General features: G+C 46.5%; 1 pseudogene; it reads right to left on the minus strand.

Annotated features, from left to right (window-relative positions):
- Positions 1-679: 679 nt before the first annotated feature.
- Positions 680-5,956, minus strand: LOC121532972 (annotated as a pseudogene).
- Positions 5,957-9,297: the final 3,341 nt, after the last annotated feature.

Consider the following 9,297-nt stretch of genomic DNA (forward strand, 5'->3'; position numbering starts at 1 on the left):
TGTTTGCCCTCTACTGTGTGTTGACCTGAGTTGCTGGGACACTCTGTTGCCTGAGTGTGTGTGATACAGCTCATCTATGAATAACGCTGTGGAGGATGTTTTATCATTAGCATATGAGCTGTACATTTATTACATGCTAGTATCATATATTTAACATAAAACAAATTGTACATCCAGGAATGTTACTGTCCTAGATTCTTATGGAGGAACGTGGACCAGAGAAAGGCAACAGTGCCACCCTTAGGTTTCAGTGAGAACACCAATGAGCGGAGAATATAAACCAAAACAGTAACAGACATGGAATGAGAGTGCATGAGACAACTACTATTATTGGTGTGTGACATTCAACAGCAATGAATTTTCAAAATAAAAGCTAATGTATTTTGGAGTGTTTAGTGAAACAGAAATGATATATCAACATCACAAACCCCACATCCATCTGATAAAGTGATGCCGTTGTCCCAGTGGTCTGCTGATTTGTGCCTTCCTCTAGATTAGAGAAGAGGAATGCCAGGAGCTGAAGAAGAGTGGGAGTAGACAGAGATGTGTCGTAAAAAGCATAATGAGAAGCATGTAGCTCACCCTGTGTGTGTGTATTTGTGCGTGTGCGTGTGCGTGTGGTCAGGCAGAGCCTGACACACACAGTGGCTGGGACATTAACAGATTGTCGTCTGTGACCTTAGGGCACCTTGACATTCTGAGAGTGATGACACCCAATGACATATGATGAGAGAGCTGTGTGTGTGTGTGTGTGTGTGTGTATATGTGTGTGTGTGTGTGTGTGTATGTGTTTGGTGTGTGTGTGCAAGCCACTCCGACTGATTGGATATCAGGTGAGCTGAGAGAGGGTCACCCCCTCATCGACCCCACCCCCCACCCTGCCAGCCAGACTCACTTTCTGCCAACAAATGGAAACCTGATTTATCTTATATGTCTGAGACATATTCCATAGAGAACACTGCATTGTAAAATAATCACTTGATTTGCTTTAGAAATATGTAGTGTTTCATGTAGTAGGCATATTGTTGCGCTCTCTTTCCGGTATTCACACCTCTTGTATAGCTAAATATTAGTGTTCAGGAATTGTTCATTGAGACAAGCAAAGGAATTCAATTCAAAGGAAGTATTATGAAGGTTGTTAAAATATCACTCTTAATATTTCAGATGACGTGTATGGGGGTTACAGTATGTGTGAAGGACAAAGGGTTGAATCATGTGTGTTCCCTACTTTAGATTAGGCCAACTAGCACTGTGAATCAACAATTCATGCCAACCCACCGTATGTACTGTGTAGTAGGTAGACACTCATGGGTCAGAGGATATGTTTGAAATATGAGACAGTGTGAGTTCTATCCCTTTTTAAATGCAGCTGACATTCCACTGGGGTCCCAGGGCCACTATTAAAAAGAGAGATCCCAGTCTGCGGAGGGGGGAGTGACTGACCTAGGTCCAATTTGTGAAAGGTTCTTATAAATGATATAAGCTCATCATCTCTGAGGTGCTTCGATCTGAGACCAGAGAGAGAGAGATGTGTGCCTTTGACTGCCCTCCATACTGCAAAGCTCCTCTCCTCACAGATTGTCCTCAAAATCAATACCCAGGTATTCCCAGCCCGCCGCCTTTGACACGTGTCCCTCCCCGCTTTCTAGCACAGTGCTGCACAATGCAAACAAGCCTTAGACTCAAGGACAAGCTGTCTAACGTAGGCCTTCTACCAGTCCTCCATCTTTCACACGCCCCGCTGTCTTGCGAATCCTTTCCCAGCAAGAGGTGTCATCTGCTGGCATCTTGGTGCAGAGCGCAATCCTGTTTGGAGGAGACACTAGCTCCATCCTGGCAGTTCCCATCACGTTCAGCCCCAGTCTCAGCCGCAACCAGCGCAGCAGTCAGTCAGTCAGTCGGTAGGCATGTTAGTGAAATATTTACCATGGATGATCATTCATAAAGAATACATGAGGTATAGCTTGCGAGCGCGGGGCCTAAACCCTTGTTATCCTCGGGACGTGCGCCAGAACAGGATTGTATCTCATCTCAGATATTCTCTTCTAACTCAGCGGCTCTTTGGCACAAAGTGCCTCGGCATTGGGAGAGTGAGGAGGGACATTGTTACCACTCACTGGCTCTATTTATTCATCATAATGAGGAAATGTGCAGGTGACACTTCTGAGTATCCCGGGGAAGCGTGCCGCAGAGAGAGGAGTTGTGTGTATTTGTTTGGATTGATGGCTTTCATTGAAGCGGTCATAATAATGGAGTGTGGAATAAAGATGAGTTGAAACTCTTTTGAGATGCTTTCTCTGTGCTTGGTGGGAGCTCAGCTGTGTCCACCAACCTACAATCAATTCCCATATAAGTTACAGTGCTTAAACACTGCATGCTACTCTGCCTATGTAAGAGTATATTTTAGAGAGGGGAAACAACTTGGTTTTGCTACTTGTTATGATAATCACAAGTCTGAATCTGCTTATTTTGGTTTGGTGGCAGTAGGTTTTCCCCTTACAAAAATGTACTATGGTAGTACAATGAAAAAACGACCATGGTACATACTATCATGGGTGTTTGGTCACTACCATGGCAGAAAAATACCATGGTACTGGTGCAAATACCATGGTATTTTCCTGCCATGCTAGTGACCAAAAAAACATGATAGTACCATGGTAGTTTTTTCATTGTACTACCATGGCAGGAAAATACCATGGTACAGTATTTGCACCAGTACCATGGTATTTTCCTTCCATGGTAGTGACCCCAAAATATATATGAACCATGGTACTAGCAGCATGTAGTTTTTCGGGTAATGTGACCAAAAATGTAGTAATTTATTCTACTCACATAATGCAACATTGACTACTCGATCTGCAATGGCAAAGCGTAGGCCTAGTACCCTCTTAAGGATCTGACCCTTTTTTTAAATTTTTGCCTAAAATGACATACCCAAATCTAACTGCCTGTAGCTCAGGACCTGAAGCAAGAATATGCATATTCTTGATACCATTTGAAAGTTAACACTTTGACGTTTGTGGAAATGTGAAATGAATAAAGGAGAATATAACACATTAGATCTGGTAAAAGATAACACAAACAAAAAAACATGCGTTTTTATTTTATATTTTATTCCAACGTCTTTGAAATTAAAGAGAAAGGCCACAATATAATATTGCAGTTTTGGCGCAATTTAGATTTTGGCCACTAGATGGAAGCAGTGTGTGTGCAAAGTTTCAGATTGATCCAGTGAAGCATTGCAATACTGGACTATTTTGTATCAAGTCTGCCCAAATGTGCCGAATTGGTCAATTGATACATTTTCAAGTACATAACTATAGAGAACATGCAAAAATTATGTGGTAATACAAAATATAAGTTTACACACTCCCAGGAATGTCATACATGATGGATCATTAGCTTATACACTAACTTTTACACATCTAGATGGCCGGGCGGGGTGGGTGTGGAGCCAGAGACAGCAGGGGTTCAAACTGTAGAACCCACTTCCTACATTTTAACACTCCCGTTGTCCTGGTATTCTGTACACACGCCGTGCCCTCCGGGTCGAACTGTCCCCCTCTCACTAAAGGCCTAATTGGAACATGTGGGACAGTATGCGTGCGAACAGCCTTTGCAGACGTATTTGTTACACCTGGTGCACACAGTGTGTGTTTTACAGTCCGTCTTTGTGGGGCAGACCTGACACCTCTTCCTCTTACTGGGTTGTGCGGGGTCGGGTGCTTGGTCCGGTGCGTGGGCCGGTGCGTGGGCCGGTGCGGCGGGGGCGTGATCCCGGGGCTGATCACGATACGTAGCCCTCTGAACAGCTTTGACGAGCGCCACAGAGGCTTCGGTGCGAGGGAGACGGGCCCTTCTTTGTATGAACGGAGTCACTAGTGCCTTTCCCAGCTGCTCAAGGAACACCCTCCTCTTGTTTCGCTTACCAGGCATCCAAGTAGGGTTGAGCTCTCGCCATATGACAAAAGCGTTGTAGGAGGACACATCAAGGATGTTGTGGAAGATGACCAGGGGCCAGCGGGCGGTCATCCTCCTGCAGCTGTAGGTTCCAATCACCTTGTCTAGGTTGTCCACACCTCCCTTGTTGCTGTTGTAGTCTAAGACGATGGCCGGCTTCTTGTCCTGGCGACGGCTAACGTGAGCCTCGGTGTGCAGCGTGCTCAGGAGTAAGACGTTCTTGTTTTTCTTTGGTAGGTAGGACACTAGAGCGGTGGTGGGCGTGAAGGCGAACTTGGAGGAGAAGAGGAGCTGTCCATTGAGGCGAGCAGTGCCGGCGGGAGCTCTGGCTTGTTCTTTCTGACTGTGCCGACCACGGTGACGTTCCTCCTCTGGAGCTGGCGCGCGAGCTCGTATGAGGTGAAGAAATTGTCGCAGGTGACGTTGTGACCCCTGAGTCCCTTCGTCAAATCGAGCACGACCCTCATCCCCTGGTTCTTCTCGGGTCCTCCACAGGTGGCCTTCCCGGTGTAGACCTGCATCTTCCAGGCGTAGCTGGATTTGGAGTCGCAGGCCACCCAGGTTTTGATGCCGTATTTGGCCGGCTTGCTTGGAATATACTGACGGAAAGGACATCGGCCTGGAGGAGAGGAGAGGAGAGGAGAGGAGAGGAGAGGAGAGGAGAGGAGAGGAGAGGAGAGGAGAGGAGAGGAGAGGAGAGGAGAGGAGAGGAGAGGAGAGGAGAGGAGAGGAGAGGAGAGGAGAGGAGAGGAGAGGAAAGAGAAGAGATTAGCTTTAGCGTGTTGTGTTGTGTACGGTGTTGTTGTGCTCTTGTACGGTGTTGTTGGCCCGGCCCACCTCTGAAAGGGACCAGTTGCTCGGCCACCGTCAAGTCGGGCCCGAGGTTGTAGAGGAGCGGCAGCCACTCGACCCACTTGTCCCAGACCTCTCTCACGGCCGCAAGTTTGTCACCGCCGCCTGCTGCGCGTCTCTCGGCTCTGGTCTGGCGGTCGTCGAAGCGAAGGAGTCTCGAGTAAGCGTGAAAGACTTTGAGCGGCATGGTTGCGCGGAAAATGGTCCTCCCGCTCTCGGCGTTCCAGAGACTAGAGGCTGCTTCGCCTCGGGACCTGTACACACCGGCTAGGATGAGCAGCCCTACGTAGGCTCGCAGGTCGGTGGAGTCCATCGCTTTCCAGCGGCCGCGGCGGTCGCGGTCGTGGTCTTCGTGGTCATCGGCGTAGTGGCGGTGGTCGTCAACGCCGCAGCCGTCGCCGTCGCCTCGGCCTCCGTATTTTCGAACGCCCTCCAGATTGGTCATCTCCAGGATGATGTCTTCTATCTCCGGTGTGAAAAACAGGCGGAACGTGGAGAGGATGTCGCGGGCTTGGCCTACGGCCTGCCTAGTAGGCCCGGGCCTCATGTCCTCTGGCACCTCAGCAACCGGCCTGTTACTTTTTGCCGCTGCGGCGGCCCTTCCGACGCCCCGATTGTTGTCACAGGGCACCGAGCACCATTGGATTTGGCCGTTTCTCGACACGAATGTCTCTCTTTCCACTCGAGGGATATCGTGTTGTGGTCGGGGGCTGAGGCGGCGGCGGCGGCGGCGGCGGCGGCGGTCTCCTCGCTCTCCTTCACCTTCACCTTCCCCTTGTTCTTCTTTTCCTTTTTCTTCTTCTTGGTCGTCGTCGTCGTCATCGTCGTTGTCGTCGTCGTCATCGTCTCGTTCGTCTTCTACGCCTTGGCCTTCTTCTACTTGGGCGTCGTCCTCGTCAGCGGCGGCGGTGGCATCGTAGTCGTCGTCCTCGTCGTCCTCGGTGGTCTCCTCGTCCTCTGGGTTGTATTCCTCCCCATCTTCTTCTTCAGACGCTTCCTCCTCCGCTTCCTCGTCGCAGTCAGAGTCATTGGAAAATATATGTTCTAGGACCTGTTTGGCCGTGAAACGCACAGCACTCATAATAGCTTCGGCACCCAGGCTGGGGAAGTCCCCAAGACCTCTCTTCGGGACGTGTCCGGACATGCCACCGAGGCAATATGTAGTAGTAGTAGTAGTAGTAGTAGTAGTAGTAGTAGTAGTAGTAGTAGTAGTAGTAGTAGTTGTAGTAGTTGTAGTTGTTCTTGGTGTTGGTGTTTGTTTACGGCTGGACAACGCTAGGGGTTATACAGCCACTCGCTCTAACACGTAGGCACTGACACGTAGCCTGGGTCGTTTTGACCCCAGCCAGGACAGGACAGGACAACGCTAGGGGTTATACAGCCACTCGCTCTAACACGTAGCCTGGGTCATTTTGACCCGGACAGGACAACGGGAGGGTTAATATTAAAATAGATTTTATCAAACAAAAATATGCTACATTTTATCTCTGGGACCCTTAGGATGACAAATCAGAGCAAGATTACTGAATATAAGTACATTATTTAGCTTCAGTGGTGAATGTATCAAACCAGTTGCCGTGATAAGTTTTGTGTTGTTGTACACTCTCCTCAAACAATAGCATGGTATTTTTTCACTGTAATAGCTACTGTAAATTGGACAGTATAGTTAGAATAACAAGAATTTAAGCTTTCTGCCCATATAAGACATGTCTACAGAGAGGGAATAAAGTATTTGATCCCCTGCTGATTTTTTACGTTTGCACACTGACAAAGAAATGATCAGTCTATAATTTTTATGGTAGGTTTATTTGAACAGTGAGAGACAGAATAACAACAAAAAAATCCTGAAAAACACATGTCAAAAGTGTTATAAATTGATTTGCATTTTATTGAGGGAAATAAGTATTTGACCCCTCTGCAAAACATGACTTAGTACTTGGTGACAAATCCCTCTAAAGTCCCACTACTCTTTGCAGATCTTCTCCAAGTCATTAAGGTTTCGAGGCTGACGTTTGGCAACTCGAACCATCAGCTCCCTCCACAGATTTTCTATGGGATTAAGGTCTGGAGACTGGCTAGGCCACTCCAGGACCTTCATTTGCACTCCTTTGTTGCCTTGGCCGTGTGTTTTGGGTCATTGTCATGCTGGAATACCCAATCACGACCCATTTTCAATGCCCTGGCTGAGGGAAGGAGGTTCTCACCCAAGATTTGACTGTACATGGCCCCGTCCATCGTCCCTTTGATGCGGTGAAGTTGTTCTGTCCCCTTAGCAGCAAAACACCCCCAAAGCATAATGTTTCCACTCCATGTTTGACGGTGGGGATGGTGTTCTTGGGGTCAAAGGCAGCATTCCTCCTCCTCCAAACACGGCGAGTTGAGTTGATGCCAAAGAGCTCAATTTTGGTCTTATCTGACCACAACACTTTCACCCAGTTCTCCTCTGAATCATTCAGATGTTCATTGGGAAACTTCAGATAGGCGTGTATATGTGCTTTCTTGAGCAGGGGGACCTTGCGGGCTCTGCAGGATTTCAGTCCTTCACGGCGTAGTGTGTTACCAATTGTTTTCTTGGTGACTATGGTCCCAGCTGCCTTGAGATCATTGACAAGATCCTCCCGTGTAGTTCTGGGCTGATTCCTCACCATTCTCATGATCATTGCAACTCCACAAGGTGAGATCTATCATGGAGCCCCAGTCCGAGGGAGATTGACAGTTCTTTTGTGTTTCTTCCATTTGCGAATAATCGCACCAACTGTTGTCACCTTCTCACCAAGCTGCTTGGCGATGGTCTTGTAGCCCATTCCAGCCTTGTGTAGGTCTACAATCTTGTCCCTGACATCCTTGGAGAGCTCTTTGGTCTTGGCCATGGTGGAGAGTTTGGAATCTGATTGACTGATTGATCTTTTATACAGGTAACAAACTGAGATTAGGAGCACTCCCTTTAAGAGTGTGCTCCTAATCTCAGCTTGTTACCTGTATAGAAGACACCTGGGAGCCAGAAATCTTTCTGATTGAGAGGGGGTCAAATACTTATTTCCCTCATTAAAATGCAAATCAATTTATAACATTTTTGACATGCGTTATTCTGGATGTTTTTGTTGTTATTCTGTCTCTCACTGTTCAAATAAACCTACCATTAAAATGATAGACTGGTCATTTCTTTGTCAGTGGGCAAATGTACAAAATCAGCAGGGGATCAAATACTTTTTTCCCTCACTGTATGTCCTGGAAAGTTTGCTGTTACTTACAACAGTCATGCTAATCACATTAGCGCACTTTAGCTCAACCGTCCCATATACGGGACATGGATCCCGTAGAGGTTAAATCCCTTTAGCTCGTAGTGAAAAACCACAACACATGGGTCTAATAGTGTAGAGTATCCTCTTAAACCTTGGGACCTGGATAGGGTATGGTGAGAAGAATGAATGGAGTCTGAAACTTGAAGATTTAAAATAGTTAGTTTATCTGGTGCTTCTCTCTTCAGCTTTCAGTTGGCTCTCTCTCATTCAACTGACTTGGCTACTTTTATACAATTCTAAATAGCCAACATGCAAAAATGTAAAAAGGTATTAATTATCTTATCTCAAAGATACATTTTCATCATTTAATTCTCAACATATACCTAAAAACAGCATGTTACAATGGTGCCCTTTGTTTACACTGTGTGAACGTTCGTTGGTCCTGTCGCCATGACTATGACAGGCTAGCTTGGCTGGAGCTAACTTTAGCTTCTATGCTAACAGACTTTTATAAATTAATTAAACTATCAAAACATCATAAAAAAATAACAACAGTGATATACAGTGGCTTGCGAAAGTATTCACCCCCCATGGCATTTTTCCTATTTTGTTGCCTTACAACCTGGAATTAAAATGGATTTTTTTGGGGTTTGTATCATTTGATTTACACAACATGCCTACCACTTTGAAGATGCAAAATATGTTTTATTGTGAAAAAAACAAGAAATAAGACAAAAAAACAGAAAACTTGAGCGTGCATAACTATTCAGCTTGAGCGTGCAATTCTATTGTCCTGCTGGAAGGTGAACCTCCGTCCCAGTCTCAAATGTCTGGAAGACTGAAACAGGTTTCCCTCAATAATTTCCCTGTATTTAGCACCATCCATCATTTCTTCAATTCTGACCAGTTTCCCAGTCCCTGCCGATGAAAAACATCCCCACAGCATGATGCTGCCACCATCATGCTTCACTGTGGGGATGGTGTTCTCGGGGTGATGAGAGTTGTTGGGTTTGCGCCAGACATAGCGTTTTCCTTGATGGCCAAAAAGCTAAATTTTAGTCTCATCTGACCAGAGTACCTTCTTCCATATGTTTGGGGAGTCTCCCACATGCCTTTTGGCGAACACCAAACGTGTTTGCTTATTTTCTTCTTCAAGCAATGACTTTTTTCTCGCCACTCTTCCGTAAAGCCCAGCTCTGTGGAGTGTGCGGCTTAAAGTGGTCCATTGGACATTTACTCCAAT

The sequence above is a fragment of the Coregonus clupeaformis genome, chromosome 20 (genome assembly GCF_020615455.1).
Source record: "Coregonus clupeaformis isolate EN_2021a chromosome 20, ASM2061545v1, whole genome shotgun sequence".
NCBI classification, from domain to species: Eukaryota; Metazoa; Chordata; class Actinopteri; order Salmoniformes; family Salmonidae; genus Coregonus; species Coregonus clupeaformis.